Source organism: Martes martes (genome assembly GCF_963455335.1).
Source record: "Martes martes genome assembly, chromosome: 10".
Lineage (NCBI taxonomy): Eukaryota > Metazoa > Chordata > Mammalia > Carnivora > Mustelidae > Martes > Martes martes.
In genome coordinates, this window is record NC_137898.1 from 69,108,956 (window position 1) to 69,122,944 (window position 13,989).

The 13,989-nt window shown below is 39.3% G+C and overlaps 1 protein-coding gene across 5 annotated transcripts in view; it reads right to left on the bottom strand.

Annotated features, from left to right (window-relative positions):
• The window catches only part of DLG2 (discs large MAGUK scaffold protein 2), a gene marked incomplete at its 5' end in the record, with an annotated part of 887,937 nt that overhangs the window by 648,352 nt on the left and 225,596 nt on the right, over window positions 1-13,989 (bottom strand). The gene's annotated exons all lie outside the window — the stretch shown is intronic.

Here is a 13,989-nt window from a genome sequence, read left to right on the forward strand (position 1 = left end):
CTCTTCTCCTGCTGGGTTTAGGCTTTCTTTGTTGTTCTCTCTCCAGCTCCTTTAGGTGTAGGGTTAGGTTGTGTATTTGAGACCTTTCTTGTTTCTTGAGAAAGGCTTGCACTGCTATATATTTTCCTCTCAGGACTGCCTTTGTTGTATCCCACAGATTTTGAACTGTTGTGTTTTCATTATCATTTGTTTCCATGAATTTTTTCAATTCTTCTTTAATTTCCTGGTTGACCCATTCATTTTTTAGAAGGATGCTGTTTAGTCTCCACGTATTTGCGTTCTTTCCAAATTTCCTCTTGTGATTGAGTTCGAGCTTCAGAGCATTGTGGTCTGAAAATATGCAGGGAATGATCTCGATCTTTTGGTACCGATTGAGACCTGATTTATGACCCAGGATGTGGTCTATTCTGGAGAATGTTCCATGTGCACTAGAGAAGAATGTATATTCTGTTGCTTTGGGATGGAATGTTCTGAATATATCTGTGATGTCCATCTGGTCCAGTGTGTCATTTAAGGCCTTTATTTCCTTGTTGATCTTTTGCTTAGATGATCTGTCCATTTCAGTGAGGGGAGTGTTAAAGTCCCCTGCTATTATTGTATTACTGTCGATGTATTTCTTTGATTTTGTTATTAATTGGTTTATATAGTTGGCTGCTCCCATGTTAGGGGCATAGATATTTAAGATTGTTAGGTCTTCTTGTTGGACAGACCCTTTGAGTATGATATAGTGTCCTTCCTCATCTCTTATTATAGTCTTTGGCTTAAAATCTAATTGATCTGATATAAGGATTGCCACCCCAGCTTTCTTCTGATGTCCATTAGCATGGTACATTGTTTTCCACCCCCTCACTTTAAATCTGGAGGTGTCTTCGGGTCTAAAATGAGTTTCTTGTAGGCAGCATATTGATGGGTTTTGTTTTTTTATCCATTCTGATACCCTGTGTCTTTTGATTGGGGCATTTAGCCCATTAACATTCAGGGTAACTATTGAGAGATATGAATTTAGTGCCATTGTATTGCCTGTAAGGTGATTGTTACTGTATATTGTTTCTGCTTCTTTCTGATCTACTACTTTTAGGGTCTCTCTTTGCTTAGAGGACCCCTTTCAATATTTCCTGTAGAGCTGGTTTGGTGTTTGCAAATTCTTTCAGCTTTTGTTTGTCCTGGAAGCTCTTTATCTCTCCTTCTATTTTCAATGATAGCCTAGCCGGATATAGTATTCTTGGCTGCATGTTTTTCTCGTTTAGTGCTCTGAATATGTCATGCCAGTTCTTTCTGGCCTGCCAGGTCTCTGTGGATAGGTCCGCTGCCAATCTAATGTTTTTACCCTTGTATGTTACAGACTTCTTTTCCCGGGCTGCTTTCAGGATTTTCTCTTTGTCGCTAAGACTTGTAAATTTTACTATCAGGTGACGAGGTGTGGACCTATTTTTATTGATTTTGAGGGGCGTTCTTAGCATCTCCTGGATTTTGATGTTTGTTCCCTTTGCCATATTAGGAAAATTCTCTCCAATAATTGTCTCCAATATACCTTCTGCTCCCCTCTCTCTTTCTTCTTCTTCTGGAATCCCAATTATTCTAATGTTGTGTCGTCTTATGGTGTCACTTATCTCTCGAATCCTCTCCTCATGTTCCAGTAGTTGTTTGTCTCTCTTTTGCTCAGCTTCTTTATTCTCTGTCATTTGGTCTTCTATGTCACTAATTCTTTCTTCTGCCTCATTTATCCTGGCAGTGAGAGCTTCCATTTTTGATTGCACCTCATGAATAGCTTTTTTGATTTCAACTTGGTTAGATTTTAGTTCTTTTATTTCTCCAGAAAGGGCTTTTATCTCTCCGGAGAGGGTTTCTCTAATATCTTCTATGCCTTTTTCGAGCCCGGCTAGAACCTTGAGAATTGTCATTCTGAACTCTAGATCTGTCATGCTACCTATGTCTGTATTGATTAGGTCTCCAGCCTTCGGTACGGCCTCTTGTTCTTTTTTTTGAGGTGAGTTTTTCCGCCTTGTCATTTTGTCCAGGTAGGATTTGCTTTCTCCTGCTGTGGAATTCCGCTGTTCTTGGTGACTGAAGTTGGTTTTGGATCGGTTTCTTGTTGATCTTCTGGGGGAGGGGCCTGTTGTAGTGATTTTCAAGTGTCCTTGCCGCAGGCGGAATTGCACCGCCCTTGCCAGGGGCCGGGCTAAGGAATCGCTCGGGTTTGCTTTCGGGAGCTTTTGTTCCCTGAGCGCTTTCCGTAGAGTTCCGGAGGACGGGAATGAAGATGGCGGCCTCCCAATCTCTCGGCCCGGAGGAGCCGAGAGCTTGGGGTTCCGCTCCTCAGTGCGCTCTCAGAGCAAAGCGCCCAACAGTCCCGCCTCCCTGGCTTGCGGTCGCGCCTCGAGGAAAGCAGTCAATTGTTGGAGCTGGAGAAAAGCGCCGGGTCGCTTTTGTCTCTGTGGCCTCCGGCCGCGCTCCGAGCCCACCCAGCCTGCGACCGGCACAAGGTAACCCTGGGCTTAGAGCTCACTCCTCGGCTTTGTCGCTATAGCCGGCTTCCCCGCTCCAATACCTGCGAGCTCTGCGGCACTCAGACACCCCCAGTCCTTCTGTGACCCTGCGGGTCCTGGGGTTATGCTGACCCCGCCTGGGTTTCCCCCCAGTTTAGCCTCTGGAGCGATGTCTCCCAGTGGAGCCGACTTTTAAAAGTCCCGATTTTGTGCTCCGTCGCTCCGCCGCTTGCCGGGTGCCGGCCCCTCCCCCCGGGGTCTATCTTCCCGTCGCTTTGGATTCACTTCTCCGCAGGTCCTACCTTTCAGAAAGTGATCGATTTTCTGTTTCTGGGATTGTTGCTCTTCTTCTCTTTGATTTCCCGTTGGATTTGTAGGTGTTCACAATGGTTAGATAAGCTATCTAGCTGATCTCCTGCTACCCGATGTCGTCTCAGCCTGCTACTTCTCCGCCATCTTGACTCCTCCCCTATATCAGTGCTTCTTGTGATAGCTCCTAAATTTTAAAAAGGGTCACGCATACGTGACAATCCTTAGTCACACCAGGGAGCTCTCGGTTGGATGCACTAAATCTATCTCTGGACACTGTGCCAACTAGAAAACGAGTAGTACAAACTCTAAACAGGCTATGATTAACCAAGTTCAGTCTTTTTTTATTTTTTTTTTAATACCCTCTTGGAAGAGGAAGACAGATTCAAAAGGGTGCTGGTATGAATTCTCAATTACCTTAAATGAAATAAATTACATGAATGCCTTAGCAATAGTTAAGAAATATTAATCAGACAGTAAATCTCAGCTGGAAAACATGAAGAATCAAACATGGTAGGGCAGGGAGAAGATATGCAAGGAAATTAAAATCAGACTTTCACCAACCTATCACTTTCCTTAATGACCCTGCCTGGAATGTCCTCGCTTGCCATGTTTTTGCTCTGTAATTCCTATTTATCCTTCCCAGAAAACCCTTCTAAAAAACCATCTAATGCCACTGCAAGCCCTGCTTTTCTTTTCCTCGCTCTCCTACACATATCTATGCACACGTAGACAGTGCACACACATGTACATAGGCCAGCCTGCGCTAATACTGTTTCTCTGTTTACAGAGTACCTATGTGGATCTTTCTCCCTGATTGTATAATGTATTGGCGGTATACCATCTCAGACTTTAGATTCAATTAGACACAGATGCCAATCCTAAATTGGCTACTTATTAACTTTGTGGCTTTAGAGAAGATGCATAGCTTCAGTTCCTCTTCAGTAATATAAGTTAGAATATTCTCCCCTTATCCATGGTTTCATCTGCCATGGTTTCAGTTACTCAGAGTCACCCACCATCTGGAAGCTGATGATCTTCCTCCTGACATAGAGTCAGGTCAGTAATAGCCTAACCCTACATCACAATGCCTACATCATTCACCTTGCCTCACTCCTCACAAGGGAATTTTATCATCTCACATCATTGCAAGAAGAAGGGTGAGTACAGTAAGACATTTTGAGAAAGAAAGGGGGACAGACAAATTCACATAAATTTTATTATAGTATATTATTATAATTGTTCTATTTTATTATTGTTAATCTGTTACTGTGCTTAATTAATAAGTCAAACTTTATTATAGGTATATATATTTGAAAAGAATATATAGCATTTGGTACTATCTATGGTTTCAGGCATCTACTGGGCATCTAGGAACTTATTTGTACAGCTAATGGGGGACTACTGTACTATTTACATTTACTCCAATAAGGTTGTTAGAAGTTTTAAATTAAGTGATAAATACAGCAGAGTGCTCAAGATACATATTCTAGAGTCAGATTTCCTTATTTGATTCTGTTAGTTACTAGCTTTGAGATGCCTGCCTTAGTTTCCTCATCTGTGAAATAGGATTCATAATCTCCTAGACTGAATAAGTAAATTAGTATAAGTGACTATAATTAGTCAAGTACTTGGAACAGTATTTGGCACATGGTAAGTGTTCTTATTATTATATTCATCATTGTTCTTAAAGCATGGTGGAATAAAGAGCTTGGCAAATCTTTTCCCCAAAGAACAACTTGAAAACAGACAGAACTGCCAAAATTAACGATTTCTGGACTCTGGAAACTGATTAAAGGCATATGGCAAGTTGAAAAACTTTGATTCCAGAACCTCCATTAATAACACTTGGCCTCTGTGGTGTTGTAGCCTTGGGCTGCTCCTACACCCCTTCCCCCAAATTCTGTGGGTACCATAGTTCTACCAGGGCAGAGAAAGCTTAAGCTATGAAAATCAGCATCTTTGCCACCACTGGAGAGGGACAATTTCATTTGAACCAGCATGTGTGAAAACCTCATGCTCAGAGGTGTTGAAAATAATCATGGTTTGGTGGCAAATATCAGGAAAAGTCAACAATGCAGTAGCCAAAGGTAGCAATACTGGTTTGTGAAAGCTACCAACTGTCTAGAAAAGCCAGAAATTTAACAGGGGGACCTGTGGAATGAGTCATGGAAGGTCTTGATAGTTCTAACATATCAGTAGTTCTAACATATCACTCCCAGATTGGAACACTGAGTGCACGTGCAGGGTCATTCAGGTACCGTAGAGACCGAAGAAGGTCCTGGTCATCTACACATTCCTGGCTGAGTGTGAGACCTTTCACATAAGCAGAGGAGTTATAATAAGGTCTACTGAAAACTAAAATTTCAGACAGATTTGTATACTGCTTGAATTTGAACACATTTCCTAACCCACTTGCAAACTCATTGGTAACTGTGCCTTACTGGCACAAGGTATTTAAATATAACCTCTGACCAATAATTGGCCTACCAGTAAGCTATGCTGATCCAGAGGCAAACAGAGGAAGCTAGGATTCAAGAAGAAGAAGAACAACAACAACGAAATTACAGCAGCAACAACAAAAACTCAAAAGAGACGTCAGCAGCTAAACATTGCAGGGAAGACAGACTCTGTAAATCTCGCCCATATATGTGATTAAATGTACCCCCCAAAATAAAAAGAAACAACAACTGGAGATGGGGGAAAGAACAAATCAGAATCAATAGTTGTTTTAACATATTATCATAAGGCTTATTTTTAAAAAGAAATTATATGACATGCAAAGAAAAGTATGACCCATACACAAGAAGAAAAGCAGGAAATAGAAATTGTATCTGAGGGATCTCAGATGTTGGAATTAGCAGATAAAAACTTGAAAGAGGATGCTGAGCTCTCCCTGTCCCACATTACAACTAGATATCAGACACATCCAAGGCAATAAACCAGAAAGCAATTTGAAGACTGGCAGAACTCTATGACTAAATATAGCAATGAAGCTGCATCTGAAGGGTTGGGAAGGTTAGAAAGGGGGAGGGAGGCTGGCTGCAGAATGGATGGAGCCTTGCTCAGGGAAAGGGCAGAGAGAGGGGACCTCACACCAGGGAGCTCACATGAGGAAGATTAATCCCCATAATGTTTGGCTTTAAAAACCAGAGGGATTGAGTTCCTAAGTTTTTAAAACCAGTGGGACTTAGATCCTGGAGGTTGAAACATCATCTGACTTAGCACTGGGTGAGCCCAGAGGGTGAGTGACAGCTGGGTGGACACCTTGAAGGGATTGCAGTCTGCACAGAGAAGCAACATAAAAACGGCAGTTGGAACAATGCTGGAGGACGGGGAAGATATAGGAGACAGATCTATTCATTCCAATTTTGGAGTGTGTTGGGACACTTCTCCAAAAATGAGGCAGCTAGAGGCTCCATTTTCCTCCAGCACCGCCTAGCATAAATACAGAGCCACCTGTAAGAGGTGGGGCTGCACAGACACTTGCTACCTAACCTGCCAGCAGTGCATCCTTCCCATGAGTCCTGAGGACTCACTGACTCCAAGCCTGTTAGCCTTGGTCCTGGGCTCAGGGCCAATTTGGTTCTCACATGCACCTTGCCCAGCTTCTGAGGGCATGGCCATCGCCACGAGTCATACTAACCACACACCTCTGGCCAAGGATGTGCTCCACCTCACATCCTGAGGTGCCTGGCTGCCAAGAGCTTCAGGGATCTGGCATAGGAGCAGTGGTGCAGTGTAAATTTTGCTAACACCGATGTCCTGTTTCCAAGTTCCTCCACAGGCACATCCCCTCAGAGCTGGCTTGCCTGGATCCCACTAATGCCACAGAGAGCAAGCCCAGCTCACAACAGAGAGTCAGTGAAGACAACTGGACTGAAAGGAAAAGTGACTCAGACACAATAACACGGTGGGAGCAACACACATAGGAAGTTCTCCTGAAGTACCAGGTTCTGGTGAACAGGTGACACTGCACTGCAGGGCATTCCAGGACGTCCTCCCTATAAAGACACTACTGTCCAAGAGCAAAAGACAAAGCTAAATTTCTCAACACAGAGAAACAGACACAGAGAGGCAGACAAAATGAGACAGAGAAATGTATCCTAAATGGAAGAATAGGACAAGGCCACGGCCAGAGATCTAAGTGAGAGATATAAGTAAAATGCCTAATAGAGAATTTAAAGAAACAATCATAAGGATACTCAGTGGACTTGAGCAAAGAGTATAAGATGTGAGTGAGACCCTTAGCACAGCAATAAGGAATAACATAGCAGAGATAAAGGGTACAATAAATGAAGTGAGAAACATGCTTGATGAAATGAACAGTAGGATGGAAGAAGCAGAGGAAGAAATTAGTGACCTAGAATACAGAGTAATGGGAAGTAATCAAGCTGAACAACAGAGAGAAAAAGGAATTATGCAAAACAAGGATAGACACAGCCAATTCAGTGACTCCATTAAATGTAATAACATTTACACTGTAGGAGTCCCAGAAGAAGAAGAGAGAGAAAAGGAGGCAGAAAATTTATTTGAAGTAATAGCTGAAAACTAACCTGGGGAAAGGAAACAGACATCCAGACCCACAAGGCACAGAGAACTTTAATAAATATTAACAAAATCAGAACCATACCAAGACATATTGTATTTAAATTGGCAAAATATAGTGATAAAGAAGAAAAAAAAAACAAACCTTTAAAGTAAAAGGACAATAGAAGTCCTTAATTTACAAGGGAAGACCCTTAAGGGCAGCAGATTTTCAACAGAAACTTTGCAAGCCAGAAGAGAGTGGCATGTGGCTTGATATATTCTGAGTACTGAATAGGAAAAATCTTCAGGCAGGATACCCTATCCAGCAAGGTTATCATTCAGAATAGAAGAGATAAAGAGTTTCCCAGACAAACAAAATCTAGAGTTAACCCAGAGTTCATGAACACTAAACCAACTCTGCAAGAAATATTAAAAGGGACTCTGAGGGGAAAAAAAAGAGACCAAAAGTGACAGTATGAAGGTAGGAAACACAAAAGCAGTAAAAAAGAACATTTCTGTAAAAAATTGTCAAGGAACTCAATTAAAAAAGGATGTAAAATATAATAAAATATATCTAAAGTGGGGGAAGGAGAGGAAAAAAGAATGGGTTCAAACTTAAATGACCATCAACTTAATGTAGACTGCTATATGCAGACTCTAATGGTAACCATATATCAAAAACCACCAATAAATATGCAAAGACTAAGGAGAGAGAAATCCAAATATATCATTAAACAAAATCAGCAAGAACATAAAAGACAGAAAGATAAGAACCAGAGAAAATGTTAAAAAAATAACCACAAAAAAGTAATTACATGGCAATGAACACTTATCTATCAACAATTACTTTGAATGTAAACACTCCAGTCAAAAGACATAGGTTGAAAGAATGGATTAAAAAAAACCCACTCATCTATACGCCCCCTACAAGAGATTCATTTTAGACCTAAAAACACCTACAGGTTGAAAGTAAGGGAATGGAGAAACATCTTAAATGAAAATGGATGTCAAAAGAAAGCCAGATAGCAATACTTATATAGGATAAAATTGACTTTAAAACAAAGACTGTAATAAGGGATAATGGAGGACACTATATAATAATAAAGGGGACAGTCCAAAAAGAAGATATAATAACTTTAAATATTTATGCACCCAACATAGGAGTGCCTAAATATGCAAAACAGTTATTAACAAACATACATGATATGATAACAGTAGGAACTTTAATACCCTAATTAACACCAATGGACAGATCATCTTAACAAAAAATCAATAAGGAAGCAATGGTTTTGAATGACACACAGAACAGATGGATTTAACAGACATATTCAGAACATTCCATCCTAAAACAGAATACACATACTTTTCAAGTGCACAGAGTACATTCTCCAGATTATTAGCCCATAAAACAAGCCTCAAGAAATTAAAAAAGATCCAAGTCATACCATGCATCTTTTCTGAACACAATGTTATAAAAGTCAACCACAAGAAAAAATTGGGAAAGACCACAAATACATGGATGTTAAATAACATGCTACTAAACAATGAGTGGGACAACCAGGAATAAATTTAAAAAGTATAGAAAACAAATGAAAATGAAAACACAATGATCCAAAACCTTTGGGAGGCAGCAAAGTAGTCCTAAGAGGGAAGCTAATAGCAATATAGAACTACCTCAAGAAGCAAGAAAAAATCTCAAATAAATAACCTTACACCAGGAGCTAGAAAAAGAACAACAAACTAACTCTAAAAGCAGTGAAAGGAGAGAAAGAATAAAATTAGAATAGAAATAGATAATACAGAAACTAAAAAATATAATAGAACCCATCAATGAAACCAGGAGGTGGTTCTTTGAAAAATTCAATAAAATTGATAAACCTCCAGCCACACTTACAAAAAATAAAAAAAGAAAAAAGAAAAGACAGAAAGAGAATGGACTCAAATAAATAAAATCACAAATGAGAGAGGAAAAATAATCAACACTACAGAAACATAAATAATTATAAAAGAATATTATGAAAAACAATATGCCAATAAAATGGACAACCTAAAAGAAATGGATAAATTCCTAGAAACATAAACTACCAAAACTGAAACAGGAAGAAACAAAAAAAATTTGAACAGACTGATAACCAGCAGAGACATTCAATCAGCAACTAAAGAACTCCCAACAAACAAACTCTAGGGTCTAATGCTTTCACAGGCAAATTCTACAAATAGTCAAAGAAGAATTAATACTTATTCTTCTTACACTATTCCAAAAAATAGAAGAGGAAGTTAAACTTCTAAATTCTTTCTATGAGGCCAGTATTATCCAGACACTAAAACCAGATATAGACACCACTAAAAGAGAACTACAGGCCAATATCCCTGATGACCAGAGATGCAAAAATCCTCAATAAATACTAGTAAACTGAATTCAAGAATACATTTTAAAAAATCATTCACTGTAGTCACATGGGATTTATTCACGGGTTGAAAAGTTGGTTCAATATCTGCAAATTAATCAACACAATATGTCACATCAATAAGAGAAGGGATCAGAACCTTATGACCAGGGTTCAGGTCATGATCTCAGGATCCTGGGATTGAGCCCCATGCTGGGCTCCATGCTTAGCTGAGAGTCTGCTTCTCTCTCTCCCTCCTGACCCTCCATCCTGCTCATGCTCACTCACTCTCTCTCTCTCAAATAAATAAATAGATAAAATTAAAAATGGCCATTTCAAAAGATGCAGAAAAAGCGTGTGACAAAGTACAGCATCCATACATGATAAAAACCCTCAACAAAGTAGGTTTAGAGAGAACATACCTAAACATGATAAAGGCAGTATATGAAAAACCTATAGCTAATATCTTCATTGGGGAAAAAAAAAACGTTTTTTTCTAAAGGTCAGGAATAAGCCAAGGATGTCCACTCTCACCACTTTTATTCAACATAGTACTGGAAGTCCAAGCCAAAGCAATCGGATAACAAAAAGAAAGAAAAGGCATCCGAATTGGTAAGGAAGAAGTAAAACTTACCATTTGCAGATGACATGATACTATATATAGGAAACCAGGAAGAGCCTACCAAAAAACTACTAGAACTGATAAATAAATTCAGTAAAGTTGCAGGAAACAAAATCAAGGTACAGAAACCTGTTGCATTTCTATATACTGATAATGAAGTGGCAGAAAATAAAATCAAGAAAACAATCCCATTTACAACTGCACCAAAAATAACAAGACACCTAGGAATAAACCTAACCAAAGAAGTGAAAGACCTGTACTCTGGAAACTATAAAACAGTGATGAAAGAAATTGAAGATGACACAAAGAAATGGAAAGACATTCCATGTTCATGGATTAGAAGACTATTGTTAAGATGTCTATACTAGGGGCGCCTAGGTGGCTCAGTTGGCTAAGTGACTGCCTTTGGCTCAGGTCATGATCCTGGAGTCCTGGGATCGAGTCCCACATTGGGCTCCTTGCTCAGTGGGGAGTCTGCTTCTCCCTCTGACTTTTTCCCTCTCACGCTCTCTCTCTCTCTCTCTCTCAAATAGAATCTTAAAAGAAAAAAAAAAGATGTCTATACTATCCAAAGTCATCTAAATATTTAATGCAATCCATTTGAAAATATCAACATAGAACCAGAACAAAAATTCTAAAATTTGTAAAGAACTGCAAAAGACTCAAATAGCCAAAACAATCTTGAAAAAGAAAAGCAAAGCTAGAGACATCACAATTCTGGACTTCAAGTTATATTACAAAGCTGGAGACAGGTGAATCCAGAGAATTACAAGTAACTAGAGCAGAAATTCACAGCAACCAGAGTCGGGATGTGAAAACTTGAACTGTAATTGATAAATTGCAGAGTGTGGAGAAGTCTGAGAGTTAAAAACTCCAGAGGGGTTCATTTAGTCTTTGGGGTCATACCAACACTTTTGTGAGTTGTCCTCCAGTAAATCTCCTGGACTCACAGTGAAGACAGGAGAAAAATCCTTCCAGCATACGGCAGCGGTGGGAGTTGGGTTTGGCGGGGGCAAAAGAACATTTAAAACATGAAACATGCCAGAGTATTCTGTTCTAAATAAGACCTGCCCTGAGAAGAAACCACTTTACTAGAGCCTAACCTACATGGGGAAAGGAAGTATAAACTCTAGCATCTCTCTAGACATTCTGAATCACCTAAAGGGGGAAAAACTGAGAAGTACTGGTGACACTTATGGTCCAGAGTTACAGACTCACTAGAAGACTAAAACTAAATCACAGAAATATAGATCATTACTCTTTCTCTGACACCTTACCATAACATTACTGATGGTTTATTTACTGCAGTTCCTTTTGCCTAGTACATGATGTCCATCTTAACAAAAAATACAAAGCATAATAAAAGGAAAAACACGCAGTTTGAAGACACCAGACAAGTAAAATAACCAGAGTCAGATATGGCAGGAATGTTGGAATATCAGACCAGGAGTTCTTAAAAAAATTAATATCCTAAGAGGTTTAATGAAAAAAGTAGACAATATTCAAGAACAGATGGATAATTTAAGTAGGAAGATGGAAATTCTAGAAAAGAACTAAAAAGGAATGCTAGACATAGAAACACTGTAATAGAAATAAAGAATGTAGTGGTTTCATTAGTAACCTGGGGATGGCTGAGTAAAGAATGTCTCAGTTTGAGGATATGGTAATAAAAACTTCTAAAACTGAAAGCCAAAAACAAAAACAAATCCAAAAAACAAAAAATAAACAAAAACAACAATGACAGGAAAAAAAAAAAACCTCAAAATATCCCAAAATAGAGATACCTACAAAAAAATGTAACATAGTTGGGACACCAGAGGAGAAGAAATAGGAAAAACAACAGAAGCAATATATAAAGCTGTAAGACTGAAGATGTCCCCAAATTAATGTCAGACATCAAGCCTCAGATCCAGGAAGCTCTGCAAAAACCAAGAGGGTCAATTGTCAAAGAAAACCTACACCAGGGTATATCATATACAAACTTTAGAATTTCTCCCTATAAAAGAAAGACCAGAATTATATTTGACTTCTCAGAAAAGATGCAAACAAGAAGGAAATGGAATGAAATATTTTAAATGTAAAAGAAAACAAAAACAAAAATATAGAATTCTGTGTTCTGATGAACTACCCTTCAAAAGTAGAAGAGAAACACTTTCTCAGACAAAAAAGAAAAATTGAGGAAATATATTGCCAGCAGATCTGCATTGCAAGAAATTTTAAAAGAAGTTCTTCAGAGAGGGAAAAAATGATAAAGGTTAGAATAATAGACCTACAAAGAGAAAGAAAAAAACATCAGAGAATGAATAAGTAAAACAAAAAGGATATTTTTCTTATTCTTAATTGATTTAACAGATAATAGTTAAAAAATAGTATTACCAACAATATATTAGATTATATATATATTTATATATAGATAGATATGTCAGTAAGGATATAGCTGAACTCAATAGTACCATTAATCAACTGGATACAATTAACATCTATACAGTACTTCATCCAAAAATAGCAGATTACACATTCTTCCCAAGCTCACATAAAACATTTACCAAGATAGACCAAATTATGGGTCATAAACCACACCTTAACAAGTTTATAAAGTAGAAATTATACAGTATCTGCTCTCAGACCACAATGGAATTAAACTAGAAATCAATAACAGAAGGACAGTTGGAAAACCCTCCAAATTTAACCTGAACATTAAATAACACCCTTCTTGATAACACATGAAGAAATCTCAAGGGAGATTTTGAAATACTTTGAACTAGATGAAAATGAAAATACAACCTAATAAATTTGTGGGAGGTAGTGAAAGACAGCCGTAAAGGGAAATCTATAGCACTGAGTGCATACATAAGATAAAAAGACCTAAAGTGAATAATCTAGCAGAGCGGAGGGAACCACAGGGAGAGTGCTGTGTGAGCTGTAAGAGGGTGCTGCTAGGGTCCCTGAGCCCAACTCGGTGAAGTGGTTAGGAGGGCGCCATTTCGTCCGCCTGTCTGTTCCTGCCCATTGCTAAACCCAGTCAGAAGCCTGAGGACGAGGCAGCCTGTTGCCCTAACTATAGAGGTCAGCCTTCCTGACCCAGAGGAGGAAGTCAATTTAGGAAAGGAAGTGGAACCGAAAGAAGACACCAGCGCAGCAGGCCAGGGCAAAGAACTGTGATGGTATCTGCCCGTTCATTCCAGCCCATCGCCCAAAGATGGGGAAGGCCTCTTGCCTTAACCCTTTGGAGGTGTCCCCCCTGCACCTCCTTCCCTCCACTCACCTCCTGGTTCCTCTCCTAGCCCTTCCGTTTTCCAGCGTCTCTCCCCAGCTCCCTGAGACTCCCCACCATCCCTGACCTAGAAGGGTCCAGGCCCTTGGTACCTAGCCCTTGAGCCAGAAGCAAACTCCAGGTTAGCTAGATCAGGCTGCAGCAGTTTCCCAACCCAGGCAGAATTTGAGTTTACTTTTTAGTACCTTCAGATATGTAAAATGGTAGCTTTTTACATATCTACATTGTGACAGCGAAAGTTACATACACAAAAATCAGTGATGTTTAAAGAGTGCTGTCAGCTTATTTAATCTAAAAAAAAAAAAATCCTCTAAGATAGCTATTACTATCTTTATTTCAAGTATCTGGATCAGAATCACAGTTATCTTGCAGCAAAGCCAG